Here is a 27,103-nt window from a genome sequence, read left to right as displayed (position 1 = left end):
GTTACTGAGACCTGTGTCAAACAAAATAGACTTCTGTAGTCATGTTTATTTTGTATTTTACATCAGTGTTTAAAAAGAACATCATTCAATGTCAAATCGTAGAGGAATTCAATTACCTGGGACTATAGCTATAGATATAGAGATACTCTTCTGCCTGAGAGGTTGCTCCAAAGAACTTGGAAAATGTGTTAGAAAATATGGAAAATGTGGAGTTTGGAAAAGATCGTATGAGATTTTAGAAACTATGAAAGTTCAAGTGAATGGAGTGTAATTCTGTCCATGGGAACTTCTGAATGTGGACTGTGAGAAACTCCTGGTGTTGTCAAGAAAGTCACAGTGTTTAGATGCAGGTGTGGGTAGTGATGCTCTGCCCCTTGAGTGGAGATGTGGCAGATGGGTATTCATGGGAGAAAGAAGCTTCACCTGAAATCAGTGAGAATAAAGATATGTTTGGTAACATGAGTCTCAGAGAGAGAGAGAGGACCTCGTGGAAAGCGTTGGTTGGTGCCTCTGGGTGTTTGAAGGCAGGTGAATAAAAGGCCACTTGCAGTGTGAACAGCCATTTCAGCTGCCAACAACACAAGTCACAGGAGAAAAACAATTTCTAATTGAGGACACGAGTAATCTTGAGGTAATTCTTATTGTTTTTCCCACACACGAGATGTATCCAGGGTGAATGATGCTGCTGACACCAAGCAATACTCAGCATTAAGGCTGGACCACCTCCACAGAAACTTCTCCAACTTCTCAAACTGCTGCTGGGCTGCAAACATGGCGTTGAATTATGGAAAGGGCAAAGCCAGATAATAGAGTCCAGTGTTTCTTTCAGCATAACATTACAGTCCAAAATGGAATGATCATAAAGCCCCGATGACAGCCTTCTGTGCAGGTCAAAGCACCACGAGGTCAGTTCTCATGGCAAAAGGAGCTCTCCCCTCCTCTGTTGAAATGTGAGTAATGTGCCAACTGTCCTACTTTCTCCTGCAAAGTTCCCATCAAGATTTTTCATTAGGTGGTGCACGAACCTTGCAGGCTGTAAATTAAGCATGAGAACAGCTTGGCTGGCAGTGTGCAGTGATCTTGGGGCAGCCAGGGCCCAGTCTGTGCCCTCAAATGAAGCCAGGTATAATTTCTCTGCTGTCAGGACTCATCTCTCTTTGTTTTCCTCCCTGCTTGTCCTTTCACAGTCCTCAGCCGCTGCCCGATTTGCATGTTTAGCTTTCCTCTAGCAGAGGAGAAAATAAGGCTGCTGGCTTCAGTTGTGAGAGCTCCCTTCTCTTTAATGTTGCTGCAGTAGCTTTCACAAGGCGAGTACATTCCCCAAAGAACAAGAGCGGAATCAGAACATCACAACAGGATGTGCCTCGTGATTTGGAAACAAATGGCATCTGAAGCTGTGACAGTAGAGTTGGAGGAGCTACAAGCAACTATCTCTGTGGCTGGACAGCAGGAGATGTGACATCCAGGAGCTCGGCCAGCCAACCCCATTTCGGGAAGAAGACTTCGGACTTAATTCGTCATCCATTATCCCAGCCTCCCACAAGTCTGACTGCACCCAGACAGGTGTTTCAATGCCAGGGAGAACAGCCTGCAAGAACAGCCAACCAACCCTCCAGCACTCAGGAATGCTTTTGTGTGATGACATGCAACACTGTTTTGCTGTATATTTAATCTAAAATGCAGGCTTGCTAACTATCTTGAATGGCCACCGGGGTGATCCAATTGCTGAGCCAGTATCAGAAGAAATAGGAGTTCAACAGAAAGCTCATCGAAATTTAGTGAGTTTTAGAAACATTGGAAAAACCAACTGCACAATCACCTTGGTGACAGGGTTCCTCTCAAGTCAAACTGGATCTGCATTTGAAAACACAAAGTCAAATAAAAACACAGTATAAAATCTTGAAACAAATTCAAGGAATCACAGCCACAACGCCTGGGCCTAGATTTGAAAATGCATGTATTGATGTAAGCCATATGGAAATGGCACTGAGACACAGAAGAACAATACATTTTAAGTCAAGCCTAAAATAGACTCATTTTAACAGTATTCTTATTCTAATATCAGGTTTCACAATGAATTAATTTGATGTGTCATTTTTCTCGCTCCACAGAAACGTTCTGTTCCTTGGAGAGGAAACAAAGGTCTTTGCTTTTCCAACTTCTGTGCGTCAAAAATGTTGAAACTTCATAAAACATCTTGTCCTCTCTGTTTTGCGGGATTCTGATTTGGTCACTGACTGAACTCTTATGCTCCAATTAATTAAATGGCCATCTCATAAATGTAAAATATATATATATCTCATGTCCTTAAATCTCTGAATCTCAGCTGGGAACCTGAAAGGCGTGAAATACACAGTAATCATCTCGCATCAACAGAAACTGATCTTAAAGCTGTAATTACATGATAAATGTCTTTATGACACATGCCCACTATTTGGTCATGCCCTAGAGACAAATGCTAGGAGCCAAGAGAACAGGGAGGGGGGAGGAAATGTAGCTGATATCCAATCCCTTCAGCTTGTTTGCAATTTCATTGGCTTTCTTTCAATGACCTGAGACTTCCAAGAGCATGATAGATATTTCCTAAATATTTTACATTCAGGTAATTACAGTAGTATATGGATTTGCTAGTCAGTTTAGAGGAGACCAATTAATTGCTGCAAATCACAGTATAAGGGATGATCCTGCAGCAGGGGAAGGGTCACATCTTAATAAGTAGGAAGAGCTGGATACATATGGCTAAAGTGTGCCTCATGCACACTGACTGAAACTGGTCACCTCTACACTATTTGCTTAGGCAAACCCCTCCATATGTTGGATGTTCTGCCTCAGGACCATAGGCCTAGGTCTTAAATGTCAAGAGTTCATTGATCATCAAGTAATAGAGCATGAAAATTTTGCATCATTCTTCATATCAGTACACCATCCTTTCTATCATTATTTTTCACCCAGTGTTTCTATGGCACACAACTCACCTTTGTTGTTTTTTTTTGTTTGTTTGTTTGTTATTAATTGAACTGCTGTGGGCTTGTTCTGTTCCAAGACAAAAAGCTGACACATCCCTACAAAAACACCAACCAAGGAATATGGTTTGTGGCCATACCTTCAGTATCTCTCTTGTCCCATAATGCATACATTATGCAAGGAGACTGACCAGAGAGATATGTCAGAGTATTCGAAAAGAGTCCTGGGGAGATACAAAGCTAGAGAGGCTCCAGCATGGACTGGAAGTTGGCAACAGAGGGGGCAAAGAAGGCTGCTCTAGCACAGAATGTAGCACAGAATCCTCTGAGGAATGTAAAGAGCAGACACCAGAAGTAAAGATAGCAGGAGCTGAAATACACTTGGCTTGCAAAGAAAATTGCAAATCTCCAATATTTGGGCCCACTGAAACTTGCTAAGACAGACAAGATGTTATCATCTGCTGGGAAACAGATGGACAGTGCATCCAGAGAGACTTCTTTTATTTCTAGCATCTCTGATGAAGGCAAAGTAAAGTAGGCCAGACACTTATTTAATCTTAGAAAGCCTTGAGTTGAGTGATAGCACAGTTCCTTTTGTTAAAAAATGCATTATCATGTAGAATATATATTGAGAAAATTGAAAGAAAGGCAGTTCCGCCAGTTAAAGTTTAAACATGCAGTCCTTAATGGTTCAGAAGCTCAAAATGCAGAGTCCCCAAACTTCTCAGTTTTGTACTTTCCAAACACTCATTCAAAAAGACTGAAATTAATACTGTTTTATCTATTGGAGAAGCAGCATCATTTGATTGCAGTAGATTACTGTTTAGGCAGCTAAAGTCATCAAGGTTTGCAAAGTCCTTTCAAATAAAAAAAGTGGAATGGAAATCTCTTCAGAAACACTTTTTGACATCTCGCAAGTCCACGGGGAACATGTGCAGCTCCCTGTTGAGTTATAATCATATGGTCACATTTTCAAATACAGCTGAGTTGCAAAGGAGTTTAAATGCAACACAGTAGTGGTGCCTTCTCAGCACTACGATCTTATTGGAGTGCCATCATGGTACTCAGATGGTTCTCTGCTTCTATTAATTTCTACATCACAGGTAGATGCTGATTTTGTCTGGGAAATGGCAAAATGGAGATTTTTGCCTTCTTTAGCACACCAGTAAAGCTAATTGAACTGCCATACAAAACTATTCTGAGCTAGCTGCACCAATTCATATCCATCCCGTATTTTTGTGGCTTCATTTAACTCGTTGTCAAATATGCCTTGAAAATCATTTTTGAAGCAGTTATTTTTCTAAAACCATCAGATCTTACTTACTGCCAATAATCGATGAAGCTTCTCAAGGTTAATGACAAAGATAACTTCCATATTTTGACGAACACGCAGCTTCTCCTATTGACTTCAAAGGCAATCTATCTGAAGACTGAAGCTGCCATTCAGAAAGGAATGCTAAAGACTCGGGTTAATCAACACAGAGACTTAATTATTTTGTATATGAAATGCTATTCCATGTGAAATTTCATTAAGAGCTCCTGATGACTGTATAACTTCCATCCTTTTTAACTTGGATCACTTAAAAATAAATCAGATACTCGTTTAGAAGAAATATATGCTCGTATGGCTTTCTGAATTAGAGCTTTCAAAACAATTGAATTATGCACCATGCTTATGTCCCTATCAGACAATAAAACTTGAGGCCACCTCAGTGAGCTGATCACATTTTCTAACTTTATTGAGTGTCAAATGTAACAATGCTAGAAATAAAACAGCATGCAAGATAACCTGGCACAAACATCTTGTTTTCCAGCATCCCCTTCAGTGTTTTGCATTCTGTTCCACAAGGGAAGGATGGACACTGCAACCGCAATGGGCACAGAGACACCAAATGCAGGGACCAGAGCTCTGCTACAGGCCAGTGCTCCCATGCCATGCTGGTGGGGGCCAACCTTGTCTCTGCTGAGACATCACAGTGCAAAACGGGCTTGGGTGGATCTGTTGTCAGTCCTACCCTTTCAAGAAATTAATGGATGACCTCAAGTTTCCCAGACTTGAGCAAATTCAAACAAATTATTCAGTAAAACGCATCTGCCATGGGATGGGATTTTTTAATTTCTAAAAGAAGTCTCTGAATGAGAACAAAAGGTTTTGCGAGCACCATACAGGGAGACTGGTAGAGGTAACTCCCGAGTGCTTCAGGTAGTCAGACAACATGGACAGAGGGAGGTGTTTTGTTTATGAGACATTGCTCAAGGTTAAAATAAGTGACAAACAGCTTCAAAGAGTAGGACCTGGAATTCAAAAAAGAAGCCAAGTGTGACAGTGATATCTATAATACAGTTATAAAAATACATTGGTGCAATAAAATGCAAATTTGAGGTATACAACAGACCAAATGTCTGTAGCATTTTTCTCTGCTTGGTATTCTTCCTGGAAAGGCGAGGATGCAGAGTGGAATCAGTTTTTATACAACCTCAATCTCAAAGTGCTTTCCTAATATTAAATGCATAAATGAGCTTTTATTTTCACCAACGGTTTCTGGAAATGCTTCAGTTTTAATGCAAATGAGTCCCAAAGAGACAAAGAGAAAATAAATATTTGTTTTTCATTCAGTGATCTGTTAGGTTTTATCTACTGTGACCCTCCCCTAGCTTTACTATCAGATATCCATGCAAACAGGGTCATTAGAAGAGAGCAGCTTTCTTTGAAATTAAATATAGATTTGCCTGAAAATTTCCTTATCTCTTTACATTTACATTTCTAACAATGCCCACCTATTATTGCGAGGCTCACTAGTAAAATTCAAAAAGGTCATTAATAAACGCTTGTTCACAAATAAAGGATTTTAGTGACTTGTTTTGCAAAGAGAAGCTTGCTTGTTTGGTATACAACATAATTGCTTCCTCTGGCCATCTGCTAAGCGGAGAAAAACCTTGAGTTCACAGAGGTGTATTTTGATTTACAAAGTGCAGCAAACATTAAAAGAGAGTATCCACATCTCATAAATACTGTCTGCGCCATCCTCAGAGGTGAATATGCAGTATGTGTTCACGTGCATTTTACCAGCAGTACTCAAGGCAATAAAACACACGTCTACTTTCTATGGCCTGTCCTCTCCACACGTGCATGTGCCCATAGATCTCTACAACCTTCCCAAATCTGCTCTGCTATAGGACCTCTTTGCCCTCCCCCCGCTGCACAACACAGCTAAAATTCTCACTCTGATTTCTATCCATTATTTTCAAGGTAGATGTTTGGGGTGTACTGAGAATTGGAGGGTCAAACAAGGAGCCAGTTGTTGCCTTCAAGTAGAATCATATGATCATAGAGTCGTCCTGGTTGGAAAAGACCACTAGAATCATCCAATCCAACCATCAAATCCTGCAAACACGTACGTTTTTCTGAGCAACTGTGTATGTTTAAATACAGAAGTGTTCAAGAGCAGATATGACCCCAACCATAGAGCTTCTGAATGAGAATGTACATGAATGTGAGCTCAAGGAGTACCTGAGACTGCTGAAGAAGAGTAGGAGAGTGGTGAGGACCTTTCCAGAAGTGCTGCAGTGAATCAAGCACCTAAAATGCAAAACAAGGATTAAAAGCAAAGTAAATATTTTTTTTCTTTTTATTTCTTTTCAGAAATAGTCTAATACTGACTACAATGTAGCTGAGTAACAGCTAATATTTTTCTGTAGGACATTTTAATAGCCCATGGGACATTTCTGAATAACCCATGAATGAGATTTCAGAGAGTTTTAACTGTCTGAAAAGTTAGAAATATTCCAGCAGTTACAAGAATGAACTACTAGATCAGCTAAAATGACCTGACCTGTGTTGAAAATATTGAAGATCCAATTTTATATTAAGCTCACCATATATTAAGCCTATCATAAACTAATTAACCAACAGTCTTAAAAACTCCCGTATATTTTTCATAGTCTCAAGGAATCACAGAATCACAGAGTCACAGAATTGTAGGGGTTGGAAGGGACCTCCAGAGATCATCGAGTCCAACCCCCTGCCAAAGCAGGTTCCCTACAGCAGGTCGCACAGGTCGGCATCCAGGCAGGTCTTGAACATCTCCAGAGAAGGAGACTCCACCACCTCCCTGGGCAGCCTGTTCCAGTGCTCCGTCACCTCACTGTAAAGAAGTTCTTGCGCATGTTTGTGCGGAACTTCCTATGCTCCAGTTTCCGGCCGTTTCCCCTTGTCCTGTCTCAACTCACCACTGAAAACAGTCCATCCTCGCCATTCTGCCCTCCACACCTCAGATATTTATAGACCTGGATCAGGTCCCCTCTCAGTCTTCTTTTCTCAAGGCTGAACAGACCCAGTTCACTCAGCCTTTCCTCATAGGGGAGATGCTCCAGGCCCTTCACCATCTTTGTGGCCCTCCGCTGGACTCTTTCCAAGAGATCCCTGTCTTTTTTGTACTGGGGAGCCCAGAACTGGACGCAGTGCTCCAGATGAGGCCTTACCAGGGCAGAGCAGAGGGGGAGGATCACCTCCCTCGACCTGCTGGCCACGCTCTTTTTAACGCCCCCCAGGATGCCATTGGCCCTCTTGGCCACAAGGGCACACTGCTGGCTATGGCCAACCTGTCGTCCACCAGGACACCCAGGTCCCTCTCCGCAGAGCTCCCCTCCAGCAGGTCATCCCCCAACCTGTACTGGTGCATGGAATTATTCCTCCCCAGATGCAAGACTCTACACTTGCTTTTGTTAAACCTCATCCGGTTTTTTTGAAGGAGAATACACTATAATTGCAAAGATGGCCCACTGAACCTTTTTCCCTATGAGTCAAAGTGTTCTCACATGACGTGACAAGGCACCAGAGATTTTCTATGCTGGTGCATGGCATGTAGCTCTGTGACGCTGGAGGTGTGATGAGAAGCACCCACCAAAGGCTTTTCTGCTCTGAAAGGCTCTGCCATCTTCAGAGCAATTTTCCACTGGGGGCCCAACATCATTCAATGAAAGATTGTCACACTGGGGATGGCCCACAGAAGTGACAGAACATTTTCAAATCAGTGCCAGTTGGCAAAAGTATCCCTTCTGAGAAAAGCACTTACAAAAGGGCTGCAGACTATTCTGGGATTTGACCTTTCAGTGCAAGGAGAAATTGGGCTTGCTGCAGCAAAGGCCAGCAGCGTCTTTTTTGTCAAGCTGCCTGCTTGCCAGTCACCTTGTAGAATCAAGCCTTCCCCAAGGAAAGCATCCATTGGATTTTATGTCTACCTCCTGAAATCACAAGGAGGCAGAACCCGCTCCTGCCCTCTGGAAGCCAATGAGAGAACTCCTTGACTTCACTGGGAACGCGTTCAAGTAATGATTCAGGTGGGTTTGGTGGAGATTTGCAATTCAAAGGCTGCCATTAGAAAAGTAGCATTTGAAACTGTGTTGCTGTGTTGTGCCTCATGTAGATCAGTATCAAATTAAATTTCCCTATTGTACCTCTTATGTTGTTAACACAATGCAGGGAGTGTTGTTTGCCTCATCTCCATCCTCCTAACTGCAACATCCTTTTCAGTTTAAACTATACAGAAGTGAATAATTATTGAGGCCTTCTGTTTACCATCTTTAGAAGATTTAATTTATCCCAATAAACATTGTGAAGCAGACCTTTTGCATTTGCAGTGACATATAATTTACTTGGAACAAATGCTCTGGGTTTCAGTATAAAGACCATTCATCAGGCAAATCTGAATCAGAGGCAGCTTAGAAAAAGAATCCTTTGTGTAATTGTTTTCCATCACAAACAACATGTGGGAGAGAGATTTAGGCAATATTTTCAAACATTGTAAGCTACATAATTATTGTCCTCTGCAAACCTGGTGATAGTTTTTACAATCACAATTGCACTTTATCTGTCTAATCACCTATTCACTGTGACCAATTACAGGCTTGGCATTGATGAGGAGGCGTTTGATAATATTAAACACAAAACCCTAGATTTGAATAATGTTGAGTTTATGACACAAACTAACAAAAGCCAGGAAATTCAAAGGCAAGGTTTGCGCTCCATCCTTAATTCATGGCATTCTGCCTGAGCATAAGAGCACATATGAGCACTGCAGAGACCTCCGCTACACAGAGATCATTGCAGTGCTGAGTTACAAAGGAATAATAAAGTCCTGAGATTAATTTTTAATGTTGAGGTCTTTTGCAGATTTAGCGTGTAACTGCAACAATATTCTTGGTATGCTCTACTTTTGCGTCATTTTACCCTACAAACATCTGGGGAAACGGAGCTAGACCCTGCTGTTTTCTGTGCCCAATTAATACCTCTGTCCTGGCACAAAAGAAATGGTCAATAAAAACTGGGAATCCCCTCTCTTTTCCCTCTGATTGCTTCCACTGGTGCAGGCTTCTCTCTGCAGCAGTGCAGTGAGCACAGCTGTCAAAGAAAAGAATGAAATTGGTGCACAGAAAGTCCCTCTCCCTGGCATCAATTAGAGGAATTTTGAGGCTGCTCTAAATTTAACTGAACTGGAATTAATTTCTGGACACCCTGAGCAAAGAGTGATGGGAAGCGAGGGCAGAGCAGCATCTCCTCCGTCCTCCTGTACAGATTTCATCCAGTTTGGCTGCACCTGGAAAAGGCTCACAACATCACTCCAGTATTTCCAGCATCACCATTGAATGCGTGGCAGAGTAATGTAGAAAAGGATATTTTTGTCTTTTTTTCCTCAGTGCAAGTACATTGTATTTGTAACTGCACTGCATGCACTGATTGCTTTGTTCTAAGTTTTCAGTTTCATTCAAAGAAGTGCAGTGGCATCTCTCTGAGCTATTTCAAGGAATCAAGTAAATAACCTATTGTGATTCTGTTTCAAACTTAGGTGTCATATATTTATTATGCTGTAGCTTGGAATGGCAGCTTCAGTGCCATTAGGGCCTCTCACATAAATAAGTATATCACAATATTTTGAAAACTGGATTTTGCATTGACAAAATGTAATGGCTTCCAAACAGCTGTTACGGTCTATCATGTAAATCCTTCTTAGTTTGTGGGTTATTGACCCAACGGACTCTAATGGGAGTTCTTTGGAGATGTTCAATCTATTGTATCTGCCCAGCTGCATCTGATACGCCTGTTATTTGCTCTTTGAACCTTTAGGGGCTATTATGTGGGTCCAGCTGCTGACAGTACAATATAAAATTTCTTATCTATCAGATACATAAATACTGAAGTTAATTCCTCTTCTGCATTTAAGCATGTCCTTTTGTGGCTTTTTTTTCCAGCCACCATCATTACTTTTGTCCCTTTTTTACCATATGCTCTGGCAGAAAAGGTGGAAAGAAAGGCAGAAGCAATTACTGATTTTACTAAGCCTTCAGCTTGGGAAGCATGAAACAGGAGGAGCCCTCTGTAGAGACAAAGGTGAACTAAACCACAAGGTTGCTCCTCGTCTGCCTCTAGCCGCATGTCCAAGATCAGCACCAAAAGCCAATCACTTGTACTGTCAAGTAGCTTTACAGAAGTGGATCAACTATTCTAGAACTGGAGGTGAATAAGTTATGAAGAGGAATTGGGGTGACCCACAGCTGCTCCCCAGCACAGGAGTTTGGGGTACCATCCCTCAGAGACTGCACTACAGGAGCTGCCCCATCCCCTTCCTGCTTCCGTTCTGGGTTTGTGATGAGAAGTAATCATCATTTTTATATGAAGAAATTTAATGATGTTTTTAAAAATAATAAACTGGAATAAATCTTGTTAATTTTTTTTTTCTTGAGGTTACTGATAGAGGCTCTGCTAGATATAGCCTAAATTCTAGATGTCGGATTGGAACATCATAAATATTTTGATACGGTTCATATCTATGTCAATTATGCCAAAGGAGGCTTTATTTTCTTCTGAATATTACATTCATTTTAAAGGCAGACCCCCCCAAAAAAAGAAGAAAAAAAAAAACCCTAGAGAAATCACAGACGACTTCTCATTCATGAGGCATGATTTACCGTGGCTGTAATTCTTGACCTACAATTTCTGCAGACGTTTTAGGGCCATCAAACAACAGAAAAAGCAGTACTGCACTTCTAGGGAAGAATTTGCCTTCCTCATTTAAAAAGAAAAAAAAATTCAAAACACAAATCACCCTATTGCATAAGAAATCCAATTAAATTAACAAATATAGTCTGTCTTAAAAAAATACATTCAAACATTTAATTTGCATAGAAACAGGCAGTGCTATTCATTTTGATAGAAGAAAATCAAAAGTCATAGCTAGCAGCCACTCTTCTAAACCAGATTTTGAGCACAACCCCCCAGGGCTGTTTCTACCAATTTTCCAATAAATCATGTAATGACTTTTAGAAAAGACAGATATTTAATTCTTGAATTAGAACTATAGGACCATAACCAAAGACTGACAGCCCTCTTTTTCTGCCATGCTCCCATACAAACCCTTTCAACTGATTGGCTGTGAAATAATGCAATAATTAGGCAATTAGATATTTGGGAGAATGTAGAATGAAGCACTGAATGCTGACCTTTATTACATAGATCAAAGTACATTGGAAGAATGACCAAATATATCTTGTTTACAAGCCCTCACCCATTTTTTCCAACACTTCAAAATTAAGAATTAGGGAATCAGACCTCCAAAGCTATGCATAAATTTGCAGTTGGTATTAGATACGTGGGAGAAAAGCTACTTTCTCTGTGCATAAAAAGTGCTGTCTCATTAATTACTAGCATTTTTTTTTCTTAAATATATTGATTTATACCTACAGCAGTTATTGAGTAGCAACAAGATAAAAATTACAAGCTCTTTGTTCCCAAATATTTTTTCCACTACTGTTATTAACTGTAATTAACACTTGGAAGAGCAAGGAAAAATGAAATTAAATCACAAATTAATCAGCCCACTCCAGAAATTCTCTCTTCCCTGAGTGCTTGATCATCAATAGGAGAATCTCTGGAGATCAAAATTCATGAAGGAGCTTTAACTTTTATTTCTCTTAATGGTGAAAAATAAGAACTTTCAGTCATGCAAGTCAGCCATGGGAAGAGTCAAGGAGTTGATCTGTTGACCAAGACCCTCCACCCTGTGTCCTTCTACCCTCAGTTCACCAGGCGGCTGGAAATTGCTGTGAATGCAGGTGTTACATCAGGCACTGAAACTGCCTACAACGTGCCTGGTGGGAAGTCTTTATATTTGGAGACACTGGAAGAGTCAGGCTTTCTTATTCCACTTCTTTCATTAGCATCAAAGAGGAAGGAGGAATTGCCTTGAGAAGCACTTGCTAAACAGTGAACATGGGAGAATATGAGGATACAGTTGCAGAGAAGGATCCTTCTCAGGTTCAAAACAACACTTTCTGTTACTGCAGTTCATCAAGGAAGGAAAAAAAAAAAAAAAGGGGGGGGGTTTTAAGAGGAATTAAGGTAGGTGTTGCTTGCATAGTGATTCTTCTGGAGCATATGCTGATGGAAATTCATAGCATTTACATGGGCATTCACTGTGGAGCACACATGTGGAAAATTAGTTCAGGCATACTGTCTCTGTAGAATTCCCATTGGTATCAAACCTGGACAGTTACCTGTAGTAAACCTTGGGCATAAATGTACTAAACATGAGCGTAAGCATGGCAGGGGAACCTTCACACAGCAGCTATCTGAGCTGGCAAAGGAGAAAAGAAAAGCACATCACTGCAAAACTCTTGCTTTCCTCATATACACTCCAAACCTTTATCTTGACTGGAAGAGGAAGAGTTCATGCATTTTTCCATTTGAAGTTTCAGACTGTTCCTCTTGGTGGTCCTTTATTTGTCACTGGGGACAAAGAGCTGGATAGAAGGTGCAAGAGGCTGCCCTTTGGAGGCAGCTCCTTTGGACCAAATTTAAATACAGAGAACCTCCTCACTCTGCAAAAGTTACAGCATAAAAATGTTTACAGCTTGCACAGCTGGAATCTGTGAATGTAGAAGTTCCCTCTGAGCAAGACGTATAGCAAAACACAAAGTCTCTTTAAAGCATAATTTGTGAGTGAACATAATTCTCTAATTTAAGTTGCATATTGCCTCTTTGGGGTTTTAAAAGAATATTCTGGCTCTAAAAGCAAGAAATGTGATTATTTATGTGTATGCCTTGGAAGCCAATGAGAAAGACTACAGAAGTAGAAGATGTGCTCAAAGTGTAAGTCTTTAAAATAAAAATCTGGTGGCAGAAATGGCTCACAGGTCGTTCTGCCTCTTTCCCTCATCCCCAGATAAAAATAGAGTTCTGTTTGCAGCTACAGGAACATCTTACTTGAAGCAGGTTCTGCAGGAGCCCCCAAAGTGCCACATTGAAAAATTAAATGCCTTTTGTGGAGGCGAATTTTCACAGGCTTATTTAGGCTAGAGATCATCTTAGATGCAAAATTAAAATACTCAAATGCAATTTGTTTAAATTTGAATTGTGCTTTTCTTTTTTTCCTGTTGAACAAGTAGTTGAACAGTCGGTGGTGATCATGTGGCCAATTGCAATTTGAGGATTTCATCAGGAGATGCCACGTTCTATAGATTGTCCACTAAAGCTTTTAAAAAGAGTGTACTTTAAAGTCTATGCACTTTAGGAAACACGTGACTTTTGCATATATATGAATATTTATATGACAGATGTTATATATTGTGTATCTCTCAACTCAAAATAGACCTTCTGAAGTCCCCACCCTGATCCAAAATACTAACGGAGAAAGGAGCTTCTGTGCTGATTTCACTGGGATTTGATCTAGGTTCTTTAACACTGCTAGGACAAGGGAAAATTCAAGTAACAACTCAGTCTGACTGTTTAAACTTGAACTAAAGCCATTTTGCTGTTTTCATGCACACCAGTGAATTTCATCCCTCTCTCCTGTGTATGTAGCCCATACTGAGGTCAAAGAACTTCTGTGCCTCTCTTTTGTTCTCATATCACATTCTTTTTTTTATACCTATGCATCCTGATAGGTATTTGAAAATAATATATTAATCAGATTGAACTGCTTGTTCACTTAGATTCCTAGTAGAGGACAAAAATGAGTGCAAGTTGTACATGAAAAAAACTAACTTGCAAAAGTTTGCTATTGCACCTGAGTATTGATTCTGGAGATCTGAGCTACCTAATATCAATCTCAATAAAATCTCAATAGTTAAAGATACAGTGGCACCTCACACTTAATGACAGTGACTTCTCAGGACAGTTCTTGCTGTCCTGCCATTTCCCCCACTGGCCCCAGCCATTGCACTGCTACCACAGTCAGGTCAGAAATACCACTTCTCCCTTTCCTTGGCCTATAGGCAGAGGCAGAAAGGAAATCTGCAAGCAAGCTCCAAGGAGTGAAGTTTTCTCATTGCTTTAGCTGATAGAGTCAAGAGATGTAGGTTTGCACCCAAATATGTAGATAACACAAAACTAAGAAGCTGTATATAAAGAAGTTAAAGCCATTTATCTCTGTACCTGGTGTAGGCAGAGGCTGTGCTTGTTACCAACATACCCCTTTACTTTCATTTGTAATTAGTATCAGGAACACAACGTAGTGAAATAAATCAACTGAACAAGCCAACAGAAGGCATGCCTGGTTTAAACTCAACCTGCCATAAAAGCTCTTTTCCAGCACAGTACAAACAGCAAAAATATTGATTAACTTGTAATACTCCACAAGAAGAACAAATTATTGCTGATTAAAGCCATGCAGGTGATAAAAGAACTTAACCAACAAAAGCTGCCAGCTTTAGGTTGGGAAACAGCTGTGTCCCTAATTATGCAGCCTGATTTATACTCTATTAAATCAGTATATAAGTAACCCATTTCTCTGAAAGCATTTAAACCTCTTATATTCCACCAAACACAGCGATTTTATTTGAAATAAATGTATCCAGCTCTTTTGGGAACATATGGTATATTTCTCTCTTATTAATAATTCAGTTCAAATGAGCAAAAATTAGTTGGTGCAGTTACAGCTGATTTTGTCCTGAAAAGATCTGCATTAATTTTAGACGTTTTGTAAATTGGGCTATTAAATAAAAGCATTATATGTGAATTACCCTTTAAATTTTAAGCAAGTTGGTAGTTTAATGGTATTTTCTCGTCAGATTCATTTTCAATCTCTAAAAAATTATAGTCATTATAGTAAGACAAATTTTTGAAACCCGCTACTTCCATCCAATTACATATTGTACTAATAAGTAAACTAGAAAAGTTTTGTGCTTCATTTCCCCTATTTCATCTTTCCCATCAGATGAGAATTGCTCTCTCCACTTCCTCCTGTGCTAATGAAATCAGGTACTGACCTCACACCTCACCACCTCCAGCCTTTTGCTCCAACCTCTCAGCCTTCTGCTTTGTATCCTTCTGCCCTTCTTCACATGGCTCCTGCAACGTGTGCGTGTGGCTCTGGGCTGGCAGTTATACGCATCAGGGAATTAGGAGGAAAGCAGGTTCAGATTCTGTACGAGAGAAATATCAGTCATGTTACTGAGTTAGTCTAACCTGGCCGTCAGCTCTTCGTGATGCATTCTCTGCTCAGTGCAGAGTGCATGGTTCCTGCAGCACTGATGGGAGCTCTGCTATGTACCCCTGCCAGCTTAAGCTCTGCTTCCATTGCAGTGACCAAAACATTTTAAAACATGAATGCAAGGTGGAATATAATGCTACATAAAGACATTCTTGGTTTACTATCTACTACATGGTAAGTCTAACTTTCTGCAGAACTCAGACAAGCACAAACCCAAGCACATGGTAAAATTAATTCAGAAGTGTGAAACTCAAGCAGGCACCTAGACAGCCATTTTTAGCAGTTTTTTTTTTCTTTGTAAACTCTTGTAGTCTCTGACATGCTGTCACAAGAAAGTTCATTGTTATGCAGTTTTATTGATGCTTTGCATGCAAATCTAGAACAAGGAGGCTTAACTCTGATTTTATTAACAAACACGGACCTTTGAGCCAATGTCCTTTTCCAATACGTTGCAGAGTACCAAAGAAGCAGTCTTTTCTTTCCTGCTGCCCTGAGTTTAATTCTGTAGCTTGGCTTAGTTTACGTATTGGACGCATAACTATTAGCAGTTCTGTGTGCAAATTAACAAAAGACATCCTACATGTAGAAGTCTAAGAGGCTATCTCAGAATCATATATTATCACATAAATCATTCTAATGTTAATAACTACTTTGTTCACACAGATTCATTCATATCTGTACCTATTTTGTTATATTATCTACCATTTTAGAAAGCTATCCAGCTTACTTACAGAGTTAAATTCAAATAGTCTAAAGGTTAATGTGAAACACTGGCAAGATATTATGAGCACAGCAGTATATTTTAAAGGTTCTTGGCTGTTAGAATCACTAAGAATGAACGCTCAGTGCAACTCCCCACTTCTGCACCAAGGAAGGTTACAAAAAATTCTCCTCTTCTGCATGATGAGGTTCTGCATGCCTTATCTCACTGGTATCAGGGTTGCAAGATAAGATGGTGAATGGTATCAAACAGGGCAAACTGATCTAGTACCAGATCTGGAGATTGGTGGCCCTACCTGTGGCAGGGTTTTGGAACTTGATGATCTTTGAGGTCCCTTCCAACCCAAGCCATTCTGTGATTCTATGAAATATAAGTCTCAAACTCTTTGTTTTATTTGAATTCCTCGTTTGACCACAAGGAGTGTTTTGGTGACAGTATCCCACAGCTTTCTTTTAAACCCATATCATAGAATCACAGAATGGCCTGGGTTGAAAAGGACCTCAAAGATCTTCTAGTTTCAACCTCCCTGCCATGGTCAGGGTCGCCAACCACTAGACCAGGCTGCCCAGAGCCACATCCAGCCTGGCCTTGAATTCCTCCAAGGATGGGGCATCCACAACCTCCATTCCTGGTTATGAGTTCATGGACTTGCAGATGGCTTTGACTCAGCCCTTTCAGGCGCCGTGTCCCTCCAACCCCAGCCTAGGTGTCCTTCCAGCAGCAGAAAACAGGTTTGGAAGGGGCTGCTTAGAAGCAAGTGTAGCTTTCAGAGGTACCGAAGGAAGTTGAAAAGGAAAAAGCAGCAGCAGTAACAAGTTTAGCCAGCCTGTAACACCACTGTCCGTGCCCAGGTGGTATCATGTCATAGGACATGGCATCATCTTGGTCCCATCCAGCCCATCTTTCCCATGAACATCAGAGAGAGTTCGATAAGGAGCAGGGACAGTCACCATAGATCAGGAGAGAGCATCACAACCAATGTTGGCACAGGAGGCCACACGCTTTGAGTGTTTTAAAGAGCATTGTTTCTCCATGCCCCAAGCTGCCACTGTGATGTCGCCCGGTGTGCTGCTTGATGGTCCTGGGTTTAGTCTGCTCTGCTGAAAGGCCACGAGCCAGAATTGGCAGGTGCTGGGGAGGATACACTTTGGGCAGATATGAATGAAACTTTCCCTGAAAGTAAATTATGTAAAGCAACTTCCTGCCGTTAGAACTAGAAACAGCATCAATAGCCAATTAAGAGACTGATTTTGATCTCCCATGTGGTTTATGCTGTTTTATCTCCACTTGCTCGCATTGACAAAGCCCTGATTTTACAGCAAGATGAACATGACGAGAAACAAAGTTGCTTTGGCTACATATTTACATTCATTAGAGAGTTGATTTTCAAAGAAGCTTCAGAAAATTTTGGAGAAGACAATAAAGACGACATTGGGCAAGAACCAATCATTTAAAAAACATTTAAAAAAAAATCATTTTACCTGCGTTGCCAAGTTCACAATCCAACGGGAATAATTCCAAGCACCACTGAAACTGTTATTCTTTTTTTTATCTGAAAAAGATAAAGCAGAGAGGTTTCCATAAAATAGAGAGAACGTACTTTTACCTTACTGTAGAAAGCTTATAGCCTTTGAATGAAAAAAAAAAAAAAAAAAACATGACATACAATTACACCCAAACCAGCTGCACAGTGTGTTTAAAGCCACTGACCGGCAGTTTTTATTTGTCTAATTCAGAAGTTAATTTTCCAGTGCACATTACAGGCTCTTTCTGCTGACCCAGACCTGTTTTTCCATGGCACAGTCCCTCCTTCCAGTACAACGCAAAGGCAAGTGGATGGATAGCATCGGATTGCGCTGTTTATTTTATACCCTTGCAACTCTCAGTCAGCACAAATGGTTGTGATGACTCAAAGTATTTGCTGCTTTTCTGAAATGGACACAAACAGAACTTTCTGCTCTGTGACTTTTATTCAGGATATTTATATGAGCATCTGCAATGTGTGTATGCGAAAGGGAAGCGTGCATCCTCTTATCTCTCCCACACTTTACCTGTTGTCCTACTGCCACCGCTTCCCCTGATATCCCATGCCTCTACAGCCCACTCAGACAGAAATCCTCAGGTTAATAATGGTAAGTACTGATAAGATGAAAAAGGCAATAAAGTGTGCTCAAAGGGGCACTCTTTGATCTCTCAGCAATATTCTACTTCCACTGATCTCGAGTGCTGTCAATACTTTAATGACACAAACAACCTGGCCCAGAGGGTGCAGAGCTGGTAGAGCTGCATCACTCTGTGCTATGTCTCAGCCTGACCACTGCAAGTTGAAACTGAAGGAATGCTTTCTCTTCAACAAGTTCCAGGAGCAATAGAGCAAGATTCATGTGGGTTGTTTGTTTTTCCCCACTGAAATGAATGTCTTGGTCCTATTCACACATCCTCAGCTTTTCGCTAGCCCTCCTCTGTAGGAAGATATCATTTAAATATTACTTTAGCTGTTTTATTTTTAGTAGTTCTATATTTTAACTTTATTTGCATGGAATAAATAGTTAATGAGCATTTTACATAAGCATGTGTAGCTAACAGTAAGCTTTCCCACTGTTAGACTATTCCTGCAAAACATTGCAAGAGTTTAGGGCTGAAAATTTTCTCGTCTAAGCAAGCACAGCCTCATAGAATCACAGAATCACCAAGGCTAGAAAAGACCTCCAAGAATATCTAGTCCAACCATCATGGAAGTGTTGTGCAGGACTTGAAGGGAATGGTAGCTCTGAGCAGAGCTCAATCCATAGACCTCATCCATGCTGGAGTGTCTACAACTCTAGGCAGGGCGCTGTAAGGAAGAAGCACAGTTTGCTCCAGAGCTGTCTTGGAAGCTCTGCCCAGGTTGCCCAGAGGCTCAGGCCCTGCTGACCTGCTCCATCTTCATCCACTCACATAGACAATCACTGGGAACTTCTAATATTCCTTCCCTTGACATAAATATCTGTAGGTTTCTGGATGGTCTGAGTTCAAGAACTCAGCAGAAGAGTTGGTTACATATTAGTCTTTGAGTTTCAGATACTTAACGGGGAAGGATTTTCTTGTAGCTGAACTTTCTCTTATGATAACGTGTCAAGTCTGATGAGATCCCAATTGCCTCCTTCACAATTGGATCATCTTCACCCTTTCTCTCCACCGACTGCTGTCAGTAACGCAAATGCATGTGAAGATGTTTAGAGAGAAGGGAAGGATTTTCCCTCTGAAAACAAAATAAAAAATTCCTCAAAAACAAATTTGTAAAGGACTTAGTTTATCAAGATCATTAAATCACACAGGTTTTGAAATAGCACAACCCTCAAATGTCATATATGCACAAGAAGTGTAACCTTCCTTCCTCATATTACCCAACACTGAAATTAGCTACATTATTCCCATAATTTTTCTAGATTCTTTTCATCATTCCTTTTGCAAGGCTGTAGCATAGGGAGGCACACTTCTTTGACCTGACTCACCATACCAGAAGAGCAAATTCAATATGGGAATACAAATCCACAACCAGTCAAATGGGAGCCTATCCTTGACAGAGGAAACTCCACGCTTACAACTGTGGCTGCTGACCTAGGCATACAAGATATGTACGTACAACTTCATCTCAAAATCAACATCTGAATTTGCAGCATGATTTCAAGTTAATTTTGGAGAAAAATAAGAGACGTATTAATTCATTTTTATAAATGGGGCAAAAATTAAAACATGGAAAACCTTCCTGACAGCTGATTGCTGAGCATTTCCCTGATATTTTGCATCTCACAGTGAACTTCAGCTAATTGTCAGTAAGGAACCTGAAACACTTTCTAAGCAGATTTAAAAGAGAGTTAGAAGAGCGTCAGTAAACAATTAAACTACAGTTTTATGATGACACAGAATTTAGTAATGAGGCTTCATATTTGTCTCCAACACGCAATAGATTTGAAATAAACCCCATTCCATGTCAGAAAAAAAGCAAAGCCTGAATTGACAGTGCAGCAGAGAATTTATTTTTTTCCCTTTTCTCCCTAGCTGAAGTTATTATCACAACTGCTGGAGAATTTGTGAGATTGGGAGATAAGAATCATTATGATCCATTGGGGACTCGTCAATCACAGCAAACTGCTACCAGAATCGAAATTGCATCTGCATTTGAATTAGCAACATTACTCGCCAATTTAGTTCAGAGTGAACATTTTTCCATTGAAGATGGAATTAAATTAGAAAATGAGTGAGTCTTTAATTTCCAGATTATAAATCACTGAAAATAATTCAACTCCTGTACCTTAAGGCCAATTACATTATCCTAAGCGACATTTTATCTCACAACCTTCCAAGTGATTTCATGATGGGGAACCATCACACAAATCAGTTTTGCTCTAGTAGCAAGAAATATATCTACCCACAGAGTTAGACATAAAATACTAGGAACAGTTTTAATGCTGGAGCTTATTTTACATGAAATTTGATTGTCTGTTTGATAGTATATTTTCATGTATTAATGAACTGATGCATATACCAGAAATGGTCAAGTTAGGTGACCAAATCAGATACAAAATGAAAAAAGTTAGAAGGAATTTACTGGCTTATTGGATTTTTGCCACTACCATGCCACAGTCCTCATAACGGAGGAACAAGAACATAACGGAGTACTTGTAATACAAACAACATAGAGATTTAAAGTCACAGGGTAAAAAAAAACCCTTTTTTCCTAAGTGCTCAGTGTTATCAACACCACAAAACAACAATGAAAATAATAAGTATTTTGTTTTGGCATATAATAGCTACAATTCGAATTGTTCTTAAAGGAGAAATCAATCATTTCTAAGTATAAATATTTTTGGTGAGTTTTCTTTTTTCCTTCCTTTTTGCAAGGGCAGAAGAGACTCTCAACAACCTGGCAGTACCCATTCTCCATTAAAAAAGATGCAGCATAAAATGAGAGCTCTTATAAATGGAATGGCCATGCCTGCATATATACATTCAGTGAGCCCTCACCCATCTTGAGTTTCCTCTCCTCTTACTTGCTGCTTGGCCCTGACAAAAGCAGCAAATTCATTTTTCAAAATGTAAAGATCTCAGTTTCATCTCTCCAGACATCCAAAAAAAACTCCTGATGGAATTATTGTATCTTTCTACCACAAAGCTTCAGGTTTTGTCCAATTTTCCCATGCCAGCACAACCCTCTCAGGATCCTTGCTGTGGGTTCATGAGGCCAACAGGCATCCATGGGGCTCACCACACAGAAGAACTCACCTCAGTTACAGACCACATTTGCTGATAGCTGCTGGCTTTTGCCATCTTGGTCACTGCTCCTTCTTTGCTTTTATAAGCTCTTCTGCAACTTTTTTCAGTGGTCCACATTCTCTTATTCTGCCGTATTGAGTCATTTTTCTCTCTCCTTACTTGTCTGTATTCACAGTTCATTTTTGCCATGACTATCTTTATGGTTGCAAGCAAATGATCATGAATAAAACATACAGTATCCTTCATTTTACTTATGTAATATAAAATGTATTTTATATTATTTATATATTTTACATAGACCTACATTATATAAGTAAAATGCAAAATTCACTTTCTGTTCATTTGCCACCTGAGCTCAAATTTAGCTTTAAATCATTGCTAATTACCAAATTTAATTATTTTCATCCATTCTATCTCTAGCGGTTCACTTCATTAGCTTGTTGCATGGTATCTTTAACAACTTATGTTCCAAATAGATGGCTCTACCTTTAAACACAGTATTATAGAAAACTGTGACATGTATGCCCTACCATAAAATACACAATATAGTTCCCAAGATATTTTTTCATATTGAATGGCACGTGGCCACTCCTGACTTCAGTCACATTTGTTTACAACACGTATTACAATATCATTATCACAGAATACAGAAATGCTGCTCTGTTTTTTCAGTATATAACTTGTTTAACTATGTCTTGCATTTTTACCCCCTTCCTGAACTTGCTTATCATAATTCTACATCTAAACACTGACCTCTATTCTATTCAGTATGTCTGAAACAACCTTTTATTTTTAGTTAACTTGGATTTTTAAGCACCTAGATCTAGTCTGTGAAAGCTGATAAATTGATGGCAGATGACAGATCGCACTGCCTGTTTGATCTAGGTTAGGCAGAGTCAGTACTAGACTCCACGACATTAAATGGATAAATATCCTATGTTTCTCATTTTTTGGTTCATGTCAACTATCATCAGGTTGCTATTGATACCCTAATGTTCACACAGAACTCTTAGAACATCTGTCTGCAAAAACGTGGGGGAATTGTGCCATCAAAAGGAACCTAGAGAATCCCAGTTTTCTGTATGATGTGATAGTGGTTATGTGACCACAAAGGAAATGAAATTGGATCTAGTAGAAACACCTGTGGAACAAGGTAGTTATCATCCAGCAAGCAGAACATGCAAAGGCTCAGTCCTTATCCTTCTTGTAAGCTTAAGTTCCTGTCCACATTAAACCTATGAGATCCATCCTGAAGTTAGGCACCTAAGCAAGCTGCTTCTCGCAGGTCATAAGAGCAATGGGGAAGAGTTATTGGGCATGCTGTCTGCAAGGCTCTGATTTTGACATGTCCTCTTCCTAAAAATACTTGAACATCAGCTCCACTTCCAAGATGTTCTCCTCAATGTCAACATTTACAGCTGGATCCTCCTAAATGCCCTTCCTACTTATGAGTGAGAATCAGACTTTTCACTTGAAGTGAGTATGGTTCCATCATCACCATTACACCCATTTTACTTTGACTTTTCTTATACAAAACTTCAAGCATAAATCATGCTCACAGGCTCACCTATCACACATAAATCCAGTGGCAAACAACTGAAGCTAATTGGTCTCGTCCTTACACTGAGCTTGGAAGCCAGTTTTCATGGTGAGCAAAGCACTGAGAAACACTTTGAGGATCCTTACTCAGGAGCTGGATGTGTAAAAAGAAACATGTTGGACATTTTCCTCTCATCTCTTACCTTTAAATCTGGAGTCTTCCAAGGCTGTCTAAAGACTGCCCCAATGCACTGAAAAGAGAACTACAGCTTTTGAACCCAGAGTCCTACGGTGAAGAGAGAAGTCCATCCATACAGTGGTTTAAACCTTTTCCTTATAAATGAAGATACAGTCCTTTGGACAGATAATTTTCTCGCAAAATTAATTGAACCAGCTTTCTGTTAAATTTAGTCTCTAATTCCCTATAAATACATTTTTTACCAACTTTTTTTTTTAAACCGTTTTGTCATGCACTACAGATTATACCCAGAATTCAGCAATGCCAGAGTAATTGAAAACTGAATAAAATTTCCCATCGAGATAAATTTTAGTTTTGTTCTGCAATGCTATTCTATTATTCTGTTCGTTTAACTTTTGGAAGGTAGCAAAATAACGATAAATATGGGATTGTTGTGTTTAATTGAACATATAACGCAAAGATGCTGTTTCTCAAGATATTCTGTACCCTTTACTTCCATTTAATTATGTATGAACTCAAAAAAAAAAAAAAGCCCTCTCAAATAATGTGAGACGTCTACTAGGGGAGAAGATTTAAAGATGATAAATGTTATTTAGAATCACTGTGATATGATTCATATTGTGATGCGATTGGGAACAATATTAAAACCCACCAAGGCTATTATACCTAAATTTTTGTTTCAATTCATGCAATATTGCTGCTGCTTAATATGATTTCTATTTACTTCTTTCCATTGTTAGTGTTTTATTGAGGTTGTGTCGGCTTTATCAAGCTAATCTTTGCTGCAAATGGAGGTCAGCAGAGCCAAAGCACTGGCAAAAAGCCTGTCTCCATTATATTCCTCTCAGTATGAATTTGCTTGAAAATCATCTCTAATACAAACTCTTTCTTCACCATTCTTCAATTATAATATTTCTACCTGCACAAACCCTGACAGCTTGATATTTAAAAGCTATATAAACTCTCACAATCTAATTTTATATTCTTTATGAAGAGATACTGTACATCATTTAAAGTAACTGTGAAAGCATTAATCAGAAGACTTAGAATTATGTAATCTTGGCCACAAATAAAAGCTTGAATTTCAGGTAATTTTAATTAAAACTTACAAACATACACAGCTACTTTTATTGACAATGACAGTAAGTCATTAATTTGCATTCTTTGAGTGTCAAGGGGAAGGTAAGTAATCCTGTCATGCCCTTGCTAGAACACAATTTGGCAAAACAGGATATTGTAGAAGCTTTATAAATCTTATATCTATATTTCTCCCTGTACTGGCCTAGGAAATAATGAAAAAGAGCATCACATAAATTTACCTACCAAATGGGGTATGCTCTCTCCTGAATACCCACACACAACTTCCATTAGTATAAAATATACATGCACACCAAGGGGAAGGATTGTCTACCAGATATACAAAGGTCTAGAATAACAGCAGAATTAAAGTCCCTTTAGTAACTTCCAATCCACTCTAGGTCACTGGGAAGATATATTTGTTAGTTTGAGTTAAGCCTTGAACCTAAAATATTTGCATAAAAATAACTAAAGGTACACCACAGTGGAATAAACTGATCCCCAGAGAGAGTCTTAGATCTGCTTTGGTTTAAGTTGTTAGGTTTGCATAGTGTTAATTGTAGTTTAAACTCAAGGAAACTCAATTTAAAAAGAAAATCCAGCAAGCCAAAACCCTCAAAGTTGTTTTTCAGGACTTTTTGTATTAAGTTTCTAAATACATTTTGGGATAGGTGATTGAAATCTGACAAAAAACCCACAGCATTTTATAATAATGTCCCGCAGCAAAACTATGGCACCAATAACTAAACAATACTTTATCACCTTTGCCACTCTCAACAGCTCCCATTAATACTGAGATCATAGTGTTAGGCCTTCTATTCCCCAGCTGACCATGTTAGTGACAGCCAGGGCTTAGGCAATGACAGTGAAAAATATTTGCTATGACACAGCCACAAATCACTGTGAGACAAGTTTAAAACTCAATATTCACTGATCTTGCATCTGTTCTTTTCTTGTTAGAACATCAACAACACATTTATTATAAGTTGAATTCCTCAAAGTATCAAAGCATTGATGGAAAGTGATAAAAATTATTGTCTGATAAAACTAGGTGCACAGAGGGGCCTTTGTCAAGTCAATTATTCACACGAAGCTATCGTCTGAGAAGGAATCAGAATGTCTGACAAAGAGATTTTACTAAGACTGGTGTTCATTTACATAAAAAGCACCCAGTGCATGAACATAAGTACACGTAAATCAGATTTTCTTAACGGTTGTACCATACAAGTATTGATTTCTATTTCTATCTCTCCCTGGGAACCTAAGCAGACAGATGACATAGTAACAGCTACAGGACATTGTTGTTTTGGATCCTCTTTGAACAAGATGCTTCTGAAGCTTGCCATTTCTGGGCATGGTGGTTAGTAGACGTCCTAGATACACAGCTCTAAGAGAAAGTGTAATGCTTTGAAATCACCAGGAGATCTCTTCAAACAGAACGGCAGGTAGCCTACAGTAGATCTTCTGGTATTCCTTACTATAGGAAATTTTGGAGAAGAGCATGAACAGGACCACAATAGTGTCAGGCAAACTGAATGCCAACAATTCCATATACAGATGCATATACAAATGAAAGATGGCAGTGGTGCACCTTGCCCTTATCACTAATCCAGTGATAACAAAAGCAGGAAAAAATAAGGGGTCAGTAGACCGAAGATATTCAAAATTCACTTGGAAATTTTCTTGTGCAACCTACTGTACTGAATCTGCTTTAGCAGGGGGTTGGAATGGATGTACCCCTTCCTACCTACATGATTCTGCGACTGCAAATACTGACCCAGCCTCCATATCTCTGCTCCCTCTGAGCACTTCTTGCCACTGTTGCCTGATTACAGGACAAGGCAGATTGCTGATCCGATGCAGCAAGGACTGTCTTGTGTTGTCAAAGGGCAAAAGTTTTTTCTAACACATGCTGAACTCCGTATTAAAATTTTGTAATCAGATTTCTTCTGGCCCACATATTCTAGTAGATGATTTTCCTGATGAAGAATGTCTTCAGTAATAGCAAACTTTTGGAGGCATTGAAGAGGCTGCTCAAGAAGGGGAATGATTAATTCTCAATAGCAAGTTTTGCAGCATATTGAATGACACATTCTTACATTATATATTGATATATAGCACACTGGCCCTATGCCATACTGACTAGCAGGTCATTTCCAACAAGGCATCGTTTATAGATAATGCAATAGGTAAGGGACAGAGCCATAAATGCTGGCTCTTTCAGTTGCACCAAAATCTTCTGGAACTTCATTTTGGTTTGAAAGATGACTGTCTCGGCTATTGATATTAAGCAGAGGCAGCAATAAATGTGTGCAAGACCAATCCTGTCCCTGCTTCCCTGAGGCAAGAGGCATAGCCTGCAGACTTAAATTTAGATAAAGCACAGAAAGTTAGACGCTTGTCTGAGGGTCAATCAAACTTATTTAATCAAAAGTTTCTTACAGGTTAGTATGCCTGACTTCAGTTTAACTGACAAGTACGTAACACATGTATTAGTGCTTTTTGCACTTCCCAGTACCTGCAAGAACTCATACCTAAAATAAAGTTAAAAAATGCATACAGAATACCCGTATCACTATAGCTGCTTCAAAAAACATATTTTCATTGAATAGTTACAATCTTTACACCATCTGCCTCATTTTTCTAACTTAAGTGTTTGTCCTTAGCTCTTTACGACCTCTCTTGGGGTAACGCTATAATACAACGTAAAGTACAGCAGTAGTAGCAGTGTGGCACAACCCCAGGCTGCAGCAAATGAGAACAAGACCAAATGCAGCAACCATAGATGCAAAAACAAAAAAAGAAAAACTTGCTTACCTTTGGATGACCTCAGATACACAGAGATCTCCAGCAAAAAACTTTT

At 39.5% G+C, this 27,103-nt stretch overlaps 1 long non-coding RNA gene across 3 annotated transcripts; it reads right to left on the bottom strand.

The window, feature by feature from the left end:
• Nucleotides 1–1,255: 1,255 nt before the first annotated feature.
• Nucleotides 1,256–27,103, bottom strand: LOC125693984 (uncharacterized). Of its 3 annotated transcripts, none has more exons than XR_007377353.1 (5): nucleotides 27,058–27,103; nucleotides 17,651–17,721; nucleotides 15,225–15,380; nucleotides 6,475–6,543; nucleotides 1,256–1,854 (listed from the first exon to the last, which is right to left on the bottom strand). It is a non-coding gene; the product is annotated as an uncharacterized LOC125693984 (long non-coding RNA). The 3 variants fall into 3 exon arrangements; XR_007377355.1 differs by lacking the exon at nucleotides 1,256–1,854 and adding an exon at nucleotides 4,778–5,258; XR_007377354.1 differs by lacking the exons at nucleotides 1,256–1,854; nucleotides 6,475–6,543 and adding an exon at nucleotides 11,234–12,215.

This window comes from Lagopus muta, chromosome 5 (assembly GCF_023343835.1).
Source record: "Lagopus muta isolate bLagMut1 chromosome 5, bLagMut1 primary, whole genome shotgun sequence".
Lineage (NCBI taxonomy): Eukaryota > Metazoa > Chordata > Aves > Galliformes > Phasianidae > Lagopus > Lagopus muta.
Note: the sequence above shows the minus strand (reverse complement) of the source record. Positions and strands in the feature narration are given on the sequence as shown.